This window comes from Amblyomma maculatum, chromosome 9 (genome assembly GCF_055883805.1).
Source record: "Amblyomma maculatum isolate TAMU_Amacu chromosome 9, ASM5588380v1, whole genome shotgun sequence".
In the NCBI taxonomy this organism is placed as follows: domain Eukaryota; kingdom Metazoa; phylum Arthropoda; class Arachnida; order Ixodida; family Ixodidae; genus Amblyomma; species Amblyomma maculatum.
Genome location: NC_139352.1, coordinates 104,803,087 through 104,820,725, shown reverse-complemented (window position 1 = coordinate 104,820,725; position 17,639 = coordinate 104,803,087). Strand labels below are relative to the sequence as shown.

The window sequence follows — 17,639 nt, the reverse complement described above, 5'->3', positions numbered from 1 at the left end:
GCACTTAAAGAGGACGTCAAGACCACCACGGTCGAGACGCCGACTGAGGAGCCGCACCAGACGACTGACTCCAAACTCCTCCACATGTGGGAAGCGCATGCCAGCCTACTGAAACGTTGGAAGAGACAGAGACACAATAGAAATCTACGCAAGCGTATAGCGCAACTCGAGCGCCATATCGAAACGTACACTGTAGAGCTGCAGGAAAAACAATGGGGCCAAATCTGTGATAATATGAACGGGCAGCTTGGAAACAAAAAGACATGGTTCTTCCTCCGACACTTGCTCGACCCCACACAGACAAAATGCACACAGTGAGACCGACTCACGAAATTAATTCACCAATACCAGGGTACGGACGCTGAGCTACTTGCCGAACTGCGAACACGCTACCTGAGCACATCCCACACAGACCCTCTACCCGCGTATAAGGGTCTCCCCAACGACACCCTGGACGCCGACATAGCAGATGCCGAGGTCTGGTTTGCTCTCAGCCAGCTCCGTACCACCACCGCGGCGGGACCTGACGGGGTGTCAAACAAAACGCTCCGAAACCTAGACCACACGTCTGTCGCGGCCCTGACGGAACTAATCAACACCTACTGGAGGGAAGGCGAGATCCCTCAGGAATGGAGGCACGCGCGGGTCACCTTCATCCCGAAACCAGGCAAGAAACTCTCGATCGAAAATTTGCGCCCCATCTCCCTCACGTCTTGCATCGGAAAGCTAATAGAACATGTCATCCTTAACCGACTGCAAAATTACGCGGAAGACAGCGACTTACTTCCTCCAACAATGATTGGCCTTCGGGTAAACTTGTCCACGCAGGACGTGATGCTACAGCTTAAGAAGAATGTGCTGGACCCTCCATGTGGAACTGGGACGAAGGCGGTACTCGGGCTAGACCTGAGCAGAGCCTTCGACAACGTCTCGCATGAGACAATCCTCACGAATCTTTCTCAATTGGACCCTGGTGAACGGATATTTAATTATGTCCGATGATTCCTATCAGAGCGGACAGCAGAGCTCACTCTAGGTAGCCTTAAATCAGATCCCATTCCTCTGGGAAGCCGGGGCACACCACAAGGCTAGGTGCTCTCGCCTTACCTATTTAATCTTGCACTCCTTACACTTCCCCCCAAGCTCGCTGCCCTGCCGGGGCTGCAGCACACCTTCTACGCGGACGACATCACCCTGTGGGTAACCACGGGGAATGACGGCCAAATAGAGGATACGCTGCAGCAGGCAGTCGACATAATCGAAACCTACGCGTCGGGAGCGGGCCTTGAATGCTCGCACGCAAAATCAGAACTGCTGGTTTTCAGGGCCAAGCCGCGAGGAAGAAATGCAAACCAGGCCCCTCCGATCGCCCTGAACGTATGTTTGAGAGGCCGACCGGTCAGGGAGGCTCAAACCACGCGCATACTGGGCATGTACATACACAACAATCGCAAAAACACCGAAACAATCAACAGACTCACTGCCACGGTGAATCAGACTGTACGACTTATCAGACGAATCGCCAACAAAAGAAAAGGAATGAAAGAAAAAGATCTCTGTCGATTAGTCCAGGCTTTCGTACTGAGCAAAATTGTCTACTCTCTCCCGTACCTGAAACTGCAATTCGCGGAAAGAATGAAGGTCGAGAGCCTAATCCGACAGGCCTACAAGGCTGCCCTTGGGCTCCCGCACAGCAAGTCTACGGAAAGGTTAGTGGCCCTTGGGGTTCACAACACACTTTCGGAGCTGTGCGAGGCACACCTTGTCTCCCAGCTCGGACGACTCACTCGCACGAACGCGGGAAGATCAATCCTGTACAGACTGCACATGTGCGAACAACTTCCAGAGAAGGACGCGAAAACACACTTACCTACACACATTAGGACAGCTCTATTCATTAAACCCTTGCCCAAGATTAAGCACCCCGCGCACCACGAAGGCTGACGCATGGCGAGGGCTCGCGCCCTACATGCCAAGTACGGCCGACACGTCAATGCAGCATACGTGGACGCGGCGGAATATCGGCACACCCAGATACAAGCGTTCGCACTGGCCGCTGTGAATGGGAACGGTTCTCCGTTGGCGACCGCATCAATCGCATCCACCTCCTCCGAGACGGCGGAGAAAGCGGCCATAGCCTTAGCTATTGCAAACACGTCCGCCGATATTATATTCAGTGATTCTAAAACAGCCATTCGCAATTTCGCGAGGGGTCGCATCACGTCTACCTCCCTCCGCATCCTCCAAAGCACCCCTACTCCGGTTAGGGAAATTGAACTAATCTGGGTCCCGGCCCACTCGTCTAATCCGGGGAACGAGGCGGCTCACGCGCAAGCCCGAGGTTTCGTCGACCGGGCAGTGAGCGCGCCCTCCGACCCGAATTTCACGAAGGACGGGTTAATTTCTTTTCGTGACATTACCCATCATTTCAGGCTGGAAAGGCGCACATATCCGCCCCCCCCCCCCCACAAATCTTTAACAAAGGCACAGGAAGTCACCTGGCGCCGACGACAAACACGCTCTCTCCTAAATCCGGCGGTGCTTGCCCTCATGTACCCAGGCCAGTACAATCCAACCTGCAGTAAATGCGGCGAAAGAGCGACATACGATCATATTCTGTGGAACTGCGCAAATGATCCACCTGCGGTGGAATTAATACAGCTCCCTTCTCCCGAGCAGTGGGAAGCCGTGCTGGTCAGCTCGGACCCGCAGATTCAACTACGGGCCATCGAGCGGGCTAATAAGGTCGCCGCCAGCCATGGACTAGCGGCTATCTAGTACGTCTCTCCATCGACCTGCTTGAGCGACGAAATGTTTTCCAATCCAATCCAATCTCTATTTTCTCTTCTGTCCGCACGAAGCAGCGGAGGTGGCTCAGCTGCAGAGCCAGTAACAGGCCCGGGTATTTTCTTTACTTACACCGAAGTGGCGTCCGTGTGCTGTGCAATGTCAGTGCACAATAAAGATCCCCAGGTGGTCGAAATTACTCCGTGTGGCACTCGCTGTGGCACTCGCAGCGGCCGAGGGCTATCGAAGAAACGAATCACAGGTTATAATAGACTCCAAGACAGCCTGCAGAAGGTTCCAACAAGGAAGGATCTGCAGGGAGGCCCTACGCATTCTCCTCGGCGCACGAGCCTCGGGCTATAAAGCAACACAAGTAGTTTTCTGGGCACCGGCGCACACCAACATAGAGGGCAACATGAGGGCAGACAGCCTGGTTCGCGAAATCACGCACCGAGCCTTGCTGACAGAAGACCTCGTGGACCCCGTGATAGTGGACCCGACGTACGCAGATATTTTAAATCACTACAGAGGCAGCAGGTTAAAATACCCTCCGCCCCACAAGCGACTCACACAAGTAGAAGCGACCAGCTGGAGAAGACTGCAGACTGGCACCTTCCACAACTTATACATTCTAAACAAAATGTTTCCCACACAGTACAGAGATAGCTGCCCCAGGTGCGGAGACAGTCCGACCCTACACCACGTCACATGGGAATGTAAACACAACTACACTTTCCACAAACAAACTAACCCGAGTGCGGAGCAATGGGAGGGCCTGCTAACCAGCTGCGAGCTCACCGCCCAAAGGGCATTGGTGCAGCACGCATGCTAGGTAGCCAGGACCAGTGGAGCCCTGGAATGAGGGAACCACCCGTGCTAAGGAGTCTCCAACGGTGGCGAAGAAGCGGCTGCAGGAAGACTCTCCGAGACTAACCAAAAGACCTCAATAAAGTTTTTTCACTCACTCACTCACTCTGTAGCCCTCCACTACGGTTTCCCTTTCTCTCTTTCCACTTTAACTCCCAGCTTCATCCCTTCCCTTACGGTGCAGTTAAGGTGTCCACAGAGCGAGGGTGACAGATTAACACCTAGATACTGCGCCTTTCCCTTCCTGTGAACCAATTATTATTATTATTCCTACCGCCACACATACTGAGCCCCCTCCGCTGCCTCGTGCCGGCAAAAGAGAAAAACGAGAGAAGGGAAAGGAAGAGACAGCGAATGACGCAGGTCGCAACAGTCGTCGTCCACCACCGATATGATAGCGGTGAAATAATGGCCTACAACAGATAAATAAATATACGGTGGCAGGCTAGCCCCCACCGCAAGTGGCGTCGACCTACCGCCCCACCCCCGTAAGGCCAGGTACCGCCACCCTTCACCCCCTCTCTTGTCTGCACGAAGCAGCGGAGGTGGCTCTGCTACAGCGCCGCCGGGGTGGTGCAGTGGTAAGACGCCCGACTACTGTTCCGGAGTACCCGGGTTCGAACCCGACCTCGGCGGCTGCGTTTCGATGGAGGCGAAACGAAAAGGCGTCCGTGTGCTGTGCGATGTCAGCGCATGTTAAAGATCCCCAGGTGGTCGAAATTACTCCGTAGCCCTCCACTGCGGCTCCTCCTTCTCTCTTTCCACTTTCACTCCCACCTTCCTCCCTTCCCTTACGGCACGGTTGAGGTGTCCACAGAAAACCAGCGAGACAGTTACAGCGCCTTTCCCTTCCTATAAATAAATAAATCAGTGGCTCTGCTACAGAGCCAGTAGCAGGTCCCTGCAGTTCGTCCATTTTACCGCGGTAGCGTTAAGGGGCTCGTGTCGCAGAAAAGCCGGTGTCGTCGGCGGCGTTGGCCGTGAGCGATAAATCCCGGCATGCACTTCATAAATAAAAAGCAACTTCCAAGATGTGCTGGGTGGGAATCGAACCATGGGTCTCCGGAGTGTGAGACGGAGACGCTACCACTCAGCCACGAGTTCGATGCTTGAAAACGGTACAAAGGCGCTTCTAGTGAATGCGGTGTTGCCTTAGAAACGTGCCGTAGAACGTTATATTGCGGTGTATATAGGTAATTATGAGCATGTTACTTACAGAAGTCGCAGTTACACGAGTAGCGAAGTACTTTTCCGCTACATTTCTTCTCCGCTCTGCGAAAATGCACAGCCATCTTGCGGCAAACACAGAAGAACCCCTCCTCGCAATGGGCGGCGCTGCCCCGACACGTGGCGCGCCACTCGCCCCTGACGTTTCGCCGTGCACCCTCACGGGTTGTAGAATGAAGCGTCTTTCCTTTCTTTAGATTATCTTCGCTCACCCGCTTCTCCCCTTCGGGTCACGCGGGTACCGGTGCGAGGATGCCCCAATACCCTTGCGTTTAATAAGTTTTCTCGCTCTCTCCCCTTCCAACATCCAGCTTGTGTCACTCGAACAGTGGTGTTTAGGCGACGTGGCTCCTCTTTCCGCTCACAGCGCGATTGCTAGGTGCAGCGTCTGATGCCGGACGCCTCTGACGTGATCGCTGCGCCGTAGCGTAGCGCTGCTGCTGGGAAAGCGTCCCCTGCGATGTGTGCAGAGCTGCTTCCGAGGAATCATGCTTCTGCGTGGTGCTCTGAAGTGTTGAGTATGAAAACTATGTCTTTGTGTGACTCAAGAGCATACCGAGTGAATGAGTGGGCGGTGCGAACGAGGTGCAATAACACTATCGCGTTCCACTGTTGAAGGCGAAGCTTAAGCGTCCTCCAAATTTTCTTTTCCTTCTTCCTACAGTCGCAACTGACAGCACGCGACTATCTTACCGCTTCGCCGCCGTCGAAATGCGTCAACTGTTACCCGGGTTTCAACCCAGGTACTCCGAAAAAGAGCCCAACGTTTTAACCACTGCGCTACCGTGGAAGGGTAATTTTTCATTTTGGGGAGGTAATGGAGCGGAAGGCTGTGGAATAAATCGATCACCTGGGGATATTTCACGTTCTGCCGTGGTGGCTCAGTGTATAAGATGCTCGCCAACTGGTTCAGAGTACTCGGAATTTCCCCCTACAGCCAGCTGCCACATTTTCGTGCCACACGACTACCCATGGAAAGTTATCTCTTGCGCTGAGCATTATTTCCTGATTTCTTTCTTGTGGATTCCGTTTTACATGCATGCCTTTGGAAATTAAAGCTTTGTGCATTCGGAGCAAAAAATATAGGAGGAGCAATATTGATGGCAGTGCTTGCACTGAAATTCATTTCCCAATAAAAACTACGAATGTATCTTAGTTCACCTTTGTGCTTTTTGTCACGTGGCAATAAAACATTCACCTGCATTTACCCAACTCGAAATGCGGTTGTAGCGTAGGGTTTTTGATGGGGTTAACATAATTGCAGCGAATTTCGGGAACGGAAGCTTACTGGGATTTGACGTCGAAAGGTTATGTGCTGGTAAATGGTTGTAACCTGCGGTCAGAACAGGGATACTTGGATTTGCTCTGTTTCTACTGTATCCCACAGCAACGAAATAATGTTGGCAGCAGTCGTTAGAGCGTGCGACACAGTTTCAAATTTTCGTTTGTATGAGCAAGCGCCCGCGTAGTCTTGCTTTGGACTGATCCGCCCGATTGGAAGTGGTATGCGGTGAGGTACAGCGCGAGTATTCATCGTTTAACACACCTTGTCAGACTGGGGCGATGTGTTCGTGGTCCAATGCAGCATGTTGGAGAGGTCATCTGCGCGGTTCACACTGTGTGCAAATCATGTTCCTTAGTCTAGGTTACGGAGGACACGGGTCTTTCCGGCCAAATATTCGCGAAAAATTCATTTTTTTAACATCTGGGTTTCGAAATCAGTAGCTCTTTATCTACCTATCTGCCGCTACACCCCCTCCCCCCCTCCCCCTCGCGTTTGAGGTTCCCTGTGGTAAATGAGATAGTTTTGCGTCACTCAGCATTGCGTGTAGAAATCAGAACCCTAGAGGTTTGGATGATTTGATTTCAGAGCACACCTCAGGTTCCGAAGCTGCTTGAAGCACATGCCGCCATGGACGCGGCAGCGGGCTCAGGAAATTTCGAGTATACCTAGGGTACTTTAACGTGCGCTGACATCGGAAAGCACATGGGCGCCTTGCTTTTCGCCACTATCGAAAATCGGACAGGCCCGACTACCACGAGATTCCTCAGCCTTGCCCACAGTAATCTAGCACTCTAACCAGTGCACTACCGCAACGCAATTAACTGTTTGACACAGAAGTTAGGGTTTATGCCCTGTAGAAGGTCTGAAAGCAAACTAGGTATTCTCCTAAATGTCATTCCTTGCGTAGATGACTGGAAACAGGACCCTGATATTGTATCCCGGTCCTATTTCGACATCGCTTCAAGGATGCCTAAAAATTACTGACGATTACGTTACTTCCTAATGCGAAATTAGAGCGCAGCAAATAAGCTGTTTCACCTTTTCGATAGATTGAGGCAAAGAAATCGGGCAACACATGTATGCGCTATCACAGAATGTTTTTTTTTTATTTTTCACACGTATTCCTTTAACAAAGACTCCCTTCTCGGCGGCGGCGATGAGCTTCTGCTTCAGCCTCGCTTACACCTGCTTGCTCTCGACGGTGGCGATGAGCTTCCGCTTCGGCGGTGCGAACGGCAGGGTCTTCTCGACGGCGGCGATGAGCTTCTGCTTCAGCCTCGCTTACTGCTCTGGATTCTGGCGGAGACGGCGCTGGGCCTCTGCTCTGGCAGCTCGTTTAGCAGCAGCAGCAGCAGCAGCAGCAGCAGCAGCAGCAGCAGCAGCAGCAGCAGCAGCAGCAGCAGCAGCAGCAGCAGCAGCAGCAGCAGCAGCAGCAGCAGCAGCAGCAGCAGCAGCAGCAGCAGCAGCAGCAGCAGCAGCAGCAGCAGCAGCAGCAGCAGCAGCAGCAGCAGCAGCAGCAGCAGCAGCAGCAGCAGCAGCAGCAGCAGCAGCAGCAGCAGCAGCAGCAGCAGCAGCAGCAGCAGCAGCAGCAGCAGCAGCAGCAGCAGCAGCAGCAGCAGCAGCAGCAGCAGCAGCAGCAGCAGCAGCAGCAGCAGCAGCAGCAGCAGCAGCAGCAGCAGCAGCAGCAGCAGCAGCAGCAGCAGCAGCAGCAGCAGCAGCAGCAGCAGCAGCAGCAGCAGCAGCAGCAGCAGCAGCAGCAGCAGCAGCAGCAGCAGCAGCAGCAGCAGCAGCAGCAGCAGCAGCAGCAGCAGCAGCAGCAGCAGCAGCAGCAGCAGCAGCAGCAGCAGCAGCAGCAGCAGCAGCAGCAGCAGCAGCAGCAGCAGCAGCAGCAGCAGCAGCAGCAGCAGCAGCAGCAGCAGCAGCAGCAGCAGCAGCAGCAGCAGCAGCAGCAGCAGCAGCAGCAGCAGCAGCAGCAGCAGCAGCAGCAGCAGCAGCAGCAGCAGCAGCAGCAGCAGCAGCAGCAGCAGCAGCAGCAGCAGCAGCAGCAGCAGCAGCAGCAGCAGCAGCAGCAGCAGCAGCAGCAGCAGCAGCAGCAGCAGCAGCAGCAGCAGCAGCAGCAGCAGCAGCAGCAGCAGCAGCAGCAGCAGCAGCAGCAGCAGCAGCAGCAGCAGCAGCAGCAGCAGCAGCAGCAGCAGCAGCAGCAGCAGCAGCAGCAGCAGCAGCAGCAGCAGCAGCAGCAGCAGCAGCAGCAGCAGCAGCAGCAGCAGCAGCAGCAGCAGCAGCAGCAGCAGCAGCAGCAGCAGCAGCAGCAGCAGCAGCAGCAGCAGCAGCAGCAGCAGCAGCAGCAGCAGCAGCAGCAGCAGCAGCAGCAGCAGCAGCAGCAGCAGCAGCAGCAGCAGCAGCAGCAGCAGCAGCAGCAGCAGCAGCAGCAGCAGCAGCAGCAGCAGCAGCAGCAGCAGCAGCAGCAGCAGCAGCAGCAGCAGCAGCAGCAGCAGCAGCAGCAGCAGCAGCAGCAGCAGCAGCAGCAGCAGCAGCAGCAGCAGCAGCAGCAGCAGCAGCAGCAGCAGCAGCAGCAGCAGCAGCAGCAGCAGCAGCAGCAGCAGCAGCAGCAGCAGCAGCAGCAGCAGCAGCAGCAGCAGCAGCAGCAGCAGCAGCAGCAGCAGCAGCAGCAGCAGCAGCAGCAGCAGCAGCAGCAGCAGCAGCAGCAGCAGCAGCAGCAGCAGCAGCAGCAGCAGCAGCAGCAGCAGCAGCAGCAGCAGCAGCAGCAGCAGCAGCAGCAGCAGCAGCAGCAGCAGCAGCAGCAGCAGCAGCAGCAGCAGCAGCAGCAGCAGCAGCAGCAGCAGCAGCAGCAGCAGCAGCAGCAGCAGCAGCAGCAGCAGCAGCAGCAGCAGCAGCAGCAGCAGCAGCAGCAGCAGCAGCAGCAGCAGCAGCAGCAGCAGCAGCAGCAGCAGCAGCAGCAGCAGCAGCAGCAGCAGCAGCAGCAGCAGCAGCAGCAGCAGCAGCAGCAGCAGCAGCAGCAGCAGCAGCAGCAGCAGCAGCAGCAGCAGCAGCAGCAGCAGCAGCAGCAGCAGCAGCAGCAGCAGCAGCAGCAGCAGCAGCAGCAGCAGCAGCAGCAGCAGCAGCAGCAGCAGCAGCAGCAGCAGCAGCAGCAGCAGCAGCAGCAGCAGCAGCAGCAGCAGCAGCAGCAGCAGCAGCAGCAGCAGCAGCAGCAGCAGCAGCAGCCGGGGCGACATAACCGGCGCGTCGGCAACTGCAGAGCACCCTATCCGCCACACAGGAACAGGGGGGGGGGGGGACCCTCCCATCCTCTTTCTGCATGGCGGCGACGGTGTTCTATGCAGTCACGTTATCTTGACTCTCGGCGTCAGCGGCATCCAGAGGTATTAGTCGGTCGCTGCTAGCGCTGTGGGGATGAAAGGGGGGCGGAGCTGGTTACGAGGCCGACGCCGACGCCGACGCGAAACCCAGGAACGGACGCCGAAGAGCTGAGCTCTAAAAATTTACGAGAGCCTTGCATAATGAGCTCTGAAGAAATGCGTAAGTCTCAGCATTGCTGTGTTGTCTGCGAGAAAATTGGATGCTTAAGCTTGCTATACTCATTTTTATTTATTAATCCTTCCGGGACGTAGGAGCGCTACCGGCCACCTTGCCGAAATGCGCGGGCCTCAAGGTGCAGTCGTAGTTCGTCGGCAACATCGTTGCCGATCCGAGCCGGCGCGATGAAGATCTCGGAGGCCATGCCCTGTCTGTCTTATTTCGTGCGCCACACGCATGATGGCGCTACGTGCACGCCAAGCGAAGAGGAAGTACAGCGGAAAAGTAATTTGCCACTCGCTTAACTGTGTGTTCTGTAATTTACATGCTCATATATATTATTATACGCCACAATACACTTCTCTAAGGCTTTTCGATGGAGGCGAAAAGCAAGGCGCCCGTGTGCTGTGCTATGTCAGTGCACGTTAACGAACCCCAGGGGGTCGAAATTTCCGGAGTCCTCCACAATGGCGTCTCTAATAGCCTGAGTTGCTTTGGGACGTTAAACTCCACAAACCAAACCAACTTCTCTAAGGGACAACACCGCAATCAATAGACGTGCCCTGGGGCTTTGGCACGGAGAATGGCCAACGGCGCCCGAGAAGTTCGCAAACATGTCCTGGGTGACAACATCAGTAAAGTACTTGGGAGTCCCACTAGATAGTTATCGCGATAGCGAATCGTACTGGAGGGCACAGAATCAAGCCATGCGGGAAAAGGTGGAGGGGTGGAAAGGGCAGCCATTGTTAGTTTTCGCCGGGGCCACAGTGTGCAATATGTTTTTTATGTCGAAGCTGTGGTACGTGATGCAAGTGTTGCATTGTGCAAGGATGAACGTACAGAGACTGCACCGGATATTTGCCATTTTTGTGTGGGCAGCAGAATGGGAACGTTGTAGCCGGACGAGTTTGTTTAGGCGGGTGAAGGACGATGGACTGGGTTTGGGGCATTTGTTTCTACGACAGATTGTCATCAGATTTCTTTTTGTTCGCGATGTAAAAGATTTATGTTTGCGTACTGTGTGCCAATTAAGGCACGGAAATGAACTGCCGAACTTTGTTGTCTCGACCGAAAGTGTATCGGGACGTATTTTTGGTTATTTTAGAGAAGTTGTCGCTGGTGTGCGATTCTTGTCTGTTCGATTTTCTTACGAATATTTATGTTGTGTAAGCAGGGAGAAACTGTACAAGGATTTGTGCGACGTACTTCTACCCATACCAATGTACAGGGCCTTATACAGTGGAGGACCAGGAAGCGACGTACTTAAGCGGGTGAAGGCGATGCAGGTCCCGTCAAATGAAAAAACTTTTTTCTTTAAGTTACACACGGAAATACTGCCAGTAAAGAAGTTCTTGGAAAGGAAGAATTTATTTTTACCTTGGGGTTCGCATTGCTTAATTTTAAACAGCCAGAAACTATAGACCACGTTTTCCTACATTGTTGGGAAGGGGTATACTTTTGGGATATTTTACAAAGGACTTTAAAAAAGGAATTTCCATTAGACTGGTGTGGTATCAGGTACTTGCCAGTAGAGAATGAGGATGGGGTGCCATTTGACCTTATTATGCTAATGGCCCTGCACTGTATTTGGCGCTCGAGAATGGCAGGATACCATTGCGATCCTGATGCACGGCCAGCACGGATCTATTTTCGGGAAGGCATGAATAGATATATTGAAAATCAGAAATTTGCTCCTGACGCTCCCGAGTGGCTCGGAAGATTGGAGCCATTATAGTGACCCTAAGAGAATTTTAGCACGACGACGCCACAACTCACCTGGCTGATTGTTGTATTAATGAATGCTCATTGTGCCCCGTAAGTGGTTTTGTGTATTGTGCTGAAGTCAGGCAATAAAGAAAAAAAAAAGCTGGCGTGGTGGAGTGTTTAGAGTGCTCGTCTCGCACCCCGGTGGCCCACGTTCGATTTCTCAGGTCGGCGATTTTTCGTACTCGTTTTTATTTAATAGTGCTCCTGGGACTTTTCGCTCACGGCCAATGCCGGACGACGCAGGACGGCGGCCGCCCACGACGACACCCACTTTTCTGCGACGCGGGGCCCTTAACGCTATCGCGTTAACATAGTCCGCGTGACAAATACTGCTACTTTCTTTCCCTGCGAATAATTATCGAACGCCGGTGAACTTTGATGCGTTCGACGAAACGCTGGTTGTGTTCGCGTTAAGGGGCGCGCGATGTACTATATGCAGAACCATGGCCGGGCTAAAGGGGAGAGAGGCGCGCGCTCGCGCCTTTCTCTCCTTTAGCCCGGCCATAGCAGAACCAACGCTGAAGCGTTTGCATTTCTCTACTGCGTTTTCTGTCGTGGTCTCGTAATTTTATACTTTAGCCCTAACGGCTCATTATGTCGGCAGCGATTGTGTCGCACTTTTCTGTAATACTATAAATAATGTGACTTGATATACGGTCAAGCGGCAATTTAGAAATTTTTGTTAGCCCGAGTCTGCTTAATGAAACTCATCACGTAATTGGCGTAACTCAGCAGTGTAGAAACGATAATTGGTCGCTAAATAATAATTAATTAGTTGAAAACCCTATCTGCACTCGTAAGTAAACATCCAACAGCCGGATCCCCAGAGGAGCGGTTAACCAACTGCGTCACATCCGGGATCGTTAAATGCACCAATGTTAGCCACCATACCACTGTCTACCGTGAGGATAATGATAGCGATGACAATGACGCTACAAATAGTGGTGATGATGACATTAGAAGTAATAATCACGGTAAATGTATTTGATAATGATAATGAGAGCGAATGTGATGCACCATATCCCAACGCAACGCTTAAGCTTTTGCATTTCTGCGGTGTAGATTCCACAGTGCTCTCGGAATATTGCACGTTCAAGAACCCCGGGTGGTCTAAATTTCCGGAGGCCTCCACTACGGCATTTCCTCCACTACGGAATTTCTCATAGCCAGAGTCGCTTTGGGACGTTAAACCCCACAAACAAAACGAAGCTCTCAGAATTTTTGAGAGCGCATTTGCTTTATGTCGCTTTTTACGCACATTCTAACCATCGCCACTACATGTGCGCACAAATGACGCCCTTCCCCGCTCGTTCATGTTCAAGCATTTCAAAATTCCCGCAATCGGAAGTTAGGCCTACGTACCCGGAAGTCGAGTACAACATGACCACATTTGGACGTCGCCATTACCCCTCCCAGCTATTTCGACGTCTAAAATGAGTGTAATTATTACCTAATTATTACACATGGTTAATAGCCCATTAACCCTCAACCGAAGGACGACGCAGATAGATGTGGAACAAAAATGGTAGTGTAATGTTAAGAGATAGGAAGCACGAAGAGTGGGTCAGACAAATAACTAATTAACACAGACAGTTTAGCGCTACCGCCTTCCGCTACGATGTTAGGTCATTGATTCATACATCTTTAATCACGAGGATGAGAGGGGAAGGGGGTGGGTGAGGCGAGGTTGAGGGCGCCAGACTCCGACAGGAAGTCTAGCTGGGCACTACGCTTGTGCTTGGCGTCGGTAAGGGAGGCTGTCCAGTCTTCGTAAGTCTTGTGTGGTGAGTAGATGTGTAGCGGGCACGGAGGCTCGCCGTTCCAGGACGCATTGGCATGCACAGATCACCCTGTGGGTGACAGATGGCGCCATGCTCCTGCGAAATTCCGGTGGACCCCACAAGCTGGTTTGGTTGTGGGGTTTAACGTCCCAGAGCAACTCAGGCTATGAGAGACGCCGTAGCGGAGGACTCCTGAAATATAGACCACCTTGGGTTCTTTAACGTGCACTGACATCGCACAGCACACGGGCGCCTTGCTTTTCGCCTCCATCGAAAAGCGGCCGCCAAGACCGGAATTCGATCCCGCATCCTTGGGAGCAGTAGTCGAGTGCCGTAAACACTGTGCCACCCCGGCGGAGTTCCGAAAGCAGGGTCCGACCAGCACGTGCTATGCTGACGGCTCGTGGCAACGGTAGACGGCCCCGGTAAACTAAAAGTAGAGAATAACATTAGAGTGGCAACCACGAAGAAATAGGCATGGTAGGGTTTCTAGTGCGCAGAGAGGACAAGCAATGGTCGCTTAGGGTAACAAATTAAGTTCCAAGGGAAGTAAAGCGTAGCAGCTGGCAGGCAGAAAGTTAAGTGAGCTGACGAGGTTAATAAGTTCGGAGGCTAAAGTGGATGCAGCTAGCAAAAGACCGGGTTATTGGAAGAGTGTCGAACAGGGCCTCGCCCTGCAGTGGGTATAGCCTGCGGATGATAATGATGCTGATGATTGCGATGCACTAAATTATTTTTCCAGCGAGATTCGGTCCTCTATCAAATGCGCCCTTATTCTTCTTACAACACGTTTTGTTCGAACGGAATCGTGATAACTATTCTGGCTACACAAAAGTGACGATATACTTACTTAATGCTTGCGCATTAAGGAGGAACATATTAGTCCCTAGCAATTTTTGTTGTTCTCTGACCAATTGAATGCAAGTATATAGCAATGGTTTATGCTGATTTCAAATATGCAGTCCTTTTTCCTATAACCCAATTAGTTTGCAGGATAATTACTAATCAACTTCCATTATTTAAGGCCTAAATCCTGAAATAATGGGTTGTTAAAGACTTAAAATTTTGGTAGGTAGCCAAAAGAGCAAAGAATGAAATGTTGGGAGCAGTTTCCCAATATGTCAATTAGCACTCATTTTGCAGCCTTATTAATTTCAGTATAAAAAACGTGTGCACCAAGTGAGAATAAACTCATCAAAATAATTAATTTTAGTTTTCAAAAACAAAACATCTGCTTCCAACATTTCACACAGCATACATTCAGCTTCCCATTGCAAAATGAATTTCAGCTCTATGTGGTTTGGGCGCCGAGATATTGAGGCCACAAAACTGCAAATGGTAGACAATGCAGGTTTTGAGAAAAGAGCAACAAAAGAAATGGGGGATTATTTAACAGGCATTTCCTGATGCAATGCACACATTTAAATATTAAAATGGCTAAAAGTCTTAAGGGATGTAGTCTCTTTGTTTCCAACGTCCAAGTGTCACCTCTTTCATTTTGACTTGCAGTTGCAGCACGTCCAGTTGTCACTTTTTCTGCTGCGCGAGTCACACGCAGGCAGCATCTTTTATTTATTTATTTTTTCTACGTACGTCGTTTTGCCACGTTCTCGCATCAACACCGCGGTGCGGAAAATTCATTCCGCAAAAAAAAAAGTAATTTGTAGCTGTTTGCTGCTTCCCAATACTCTGCATTGCACGGGAAGCAAGCACATTCACTAAAGACTGTGAACGCGATCCGACTGGCACAAACACGCGGCAAGCTCCCACGACGACGTGTCCCCACAGTTTACGAACTGGAGATTAAGTTTGACGGCGACTTTTGATTCACGATCACCTTTTTGAACGCGAGCACCGCCGCCGTATGTTTTACACTTGGCCAGTCTCGGCAGAGTGTTTACATCTGACGATCGTGAACTCCGCCTCGCCAAGCGGACTGTCCGCTGCGCTGCCGTCATCGTCACGAAAACTATCAGACTACCAAGGTATATGTACTATGGTAGCGAAGGCTCCATAGACGCCCATACGTACAAAGCATGGCGGCTCATGGGCTCCAGCGACCAATGAAAATTGGGGGGTCATGACGTCAAATGACGTCAACCATGCGTGTACTTTGGCGCGAATTATAAACAAGTTTTTTTTTTGTTTAAACCTCCGCGTTGCATTGACGAGCCTGCATTTTTTTGAAGGTTGTTGCCTGGCAGCGCACGCCAACCTTTGCCATCTAAAAGAACTCAAATTTCTGTTGTTTACGCCCATGTTTATAAGCAGTTGCTCCGGCACAATGAAAGTGGTTGGCAAAGGTGGCGGCATAGAAAGGCAGCAACACTTCCAAATAGAGACCACGCATGCACATTCATAATACAAATATTGCTGCAAGTCCACTCCAGTAATTCCTGCCAAGAAAACCCTATGGCCAGTCACAATACCATTAATGATATGGCGCCGGAAGATGAGCCCCCCAATTTGGAAGGCGTCCCACATGTTACTGGGGATGAACAAAGGGCGATTCCTAGTAGCTCCAGGACGAATGAAGCGGCTGGGCTAAAGCCAAAAGGACGCTCAGTTGTGGATGTGTCGGGAAGCGACCGGAAAGTCCGATGTTGCAAAGAGATATATCACATAGCAACATGGAATGCAAGATCTATGACGCAAGGTAAACTGGACGTCGTCAAGCGAGAAATGGACAGATTGAACATTGATATCTTGGGTATCAGCGAGCTCAAGTGGACCGGAATGGGAGAATTTAACTCCGGGGACCATTATGTCTTTTTTTGTGGGCACGAATCCAAGAGAAGGAATAGGGTCGCTCTCATAGTAAACAGAAGAATGGGCAAAGCAGTGCTAGGGTACAACCCCAAAAACGACCGAATGATTTCACTTCGAATCCAAGATCAGCCTTTCAACATAACAGTTATCCAAGTCTATCCACCGACCACTGCTGCTGAAGAAGCTGACGTTGAGAGATTTTATGCGGACCTACAATTACTTTTAGACCGCACCCCATCATCAGACGTCGTTTTTCTCATAGGAGACTCGAATGCTAAGGTCGGGAGTGAAGAAATATCCGGAATTATAGGCAAGTTCGGTCTTGGCGAGCCAAATGAAGCTGGGCAGAGGCTAGTAGAGTTTTGTCAAGAAAACAACCTGACCATAGCGAATAATCATTTTCAACAGCCCAAGAGGCGCCTGTACACATGGACTTCACCGGACGGTCTGTACAGGAATCAGATCGATTATATTCTTTGCCGGCAGAGATGGAGAAGCGCTATACAAGCAGTAAAAACAAGGCCTGGGGCCGATTGTGGCACCGATCATCAGCTTCTTTTTGCCAAAATTAAGTTTCGATTGAGGAAAACGCAGAAAACTAGAGGGACTTTCAGGTATAATCTGGATCAAATTCCATTAGAATATGCTGTGGAAGTGAGGAATCGATTTCAAGTATTAGATCTGGAAGACAGAGAGCCCGAAACGATGTGGACTGATGTTCGTGATATAATACAAGAAGTTGCTACTAAGGTAGTTCCAAAGCAAAAGAAATGCAAGAAAGCAAACTGGTTATCTGAAGAGGCTTTGCAAATAGCTGAGGAAAGGAGCATGGCAAAAGTTATGGGGGAAAGAGAAAGATACAAGGTTCTCAATGCGGATTTTCAGAAAATAGCAAGGAGAGATAAGAATGCCTTCCTGAACATACAGTGCCAAGCAGTTGAGGACAACAGCCAATTAAGGAACACTGGAGCTCTGTATAAGACAATCAAAGATATCAAAGGAAGCTTCTGTGCTAAGCTGGGCGTGATAAAAGACAAACAAGGCAAGGACTTCACTGAAGCCTCAGAGATAAAGAAGAGGTGGCAGGAATACACAGAACTGTACAAGAAGGACCTGAATGTGCAAACCCAACATAGACGGTTGTGATTACTGATCTCGAGCCGTGCATCCTGAAGAGTGAAGTTGAATGGGCCTTAGCCAGCGTTGCTAAGAACAAAGCTAGCGGAATTGATGGCATTCCAGCTGAGTTGCTTCAAAACCTCAACCATGACGCTGTTAACATTCTGTATACATTATGTCAGAAGATTTGGACAACCCTGCAGTGGCCACAGGATTGGAGGATGTCAGTTTATATCCCCATTCCAAAGAAAGGCAGTGCCAAAGATTGTTCCAACTACCACACGATCGCGCTTATTTCGCATGCTAGCAAGGTGATGTTGAAAATCCTCCAAGGTAGGCTGCAGCAGTATGTGGATCTGGAGCTTCCGGACGTGCAAGCTGGGTTTCGCAAGGGCAGAGGAACTAGAGACCAAATTGCTAACCTTCGCTGGATCATGGAAAAAGCAAGAGAGTTCCAGAAACCCATCTACTTCTGCTTTATTGATTCTGCGAAAGCGTTTGAC

At 51.4% G+C, this 17,639-nt stretch overlaps 1 pseudogene; it reads left to right on the top strand.

Moving 5' to 3' along the window:
- The first annotated feature begins 779 nt into the window (after positions 1 to 779).
- On the top strand, positions 780 to 2,778 carry LOC146180087 (uncharacterized; annotated as a pseudogene).
- The last annotated feature ends 14,861 nt before the right edge of the window (positions 2,779 to 17,639 follow it).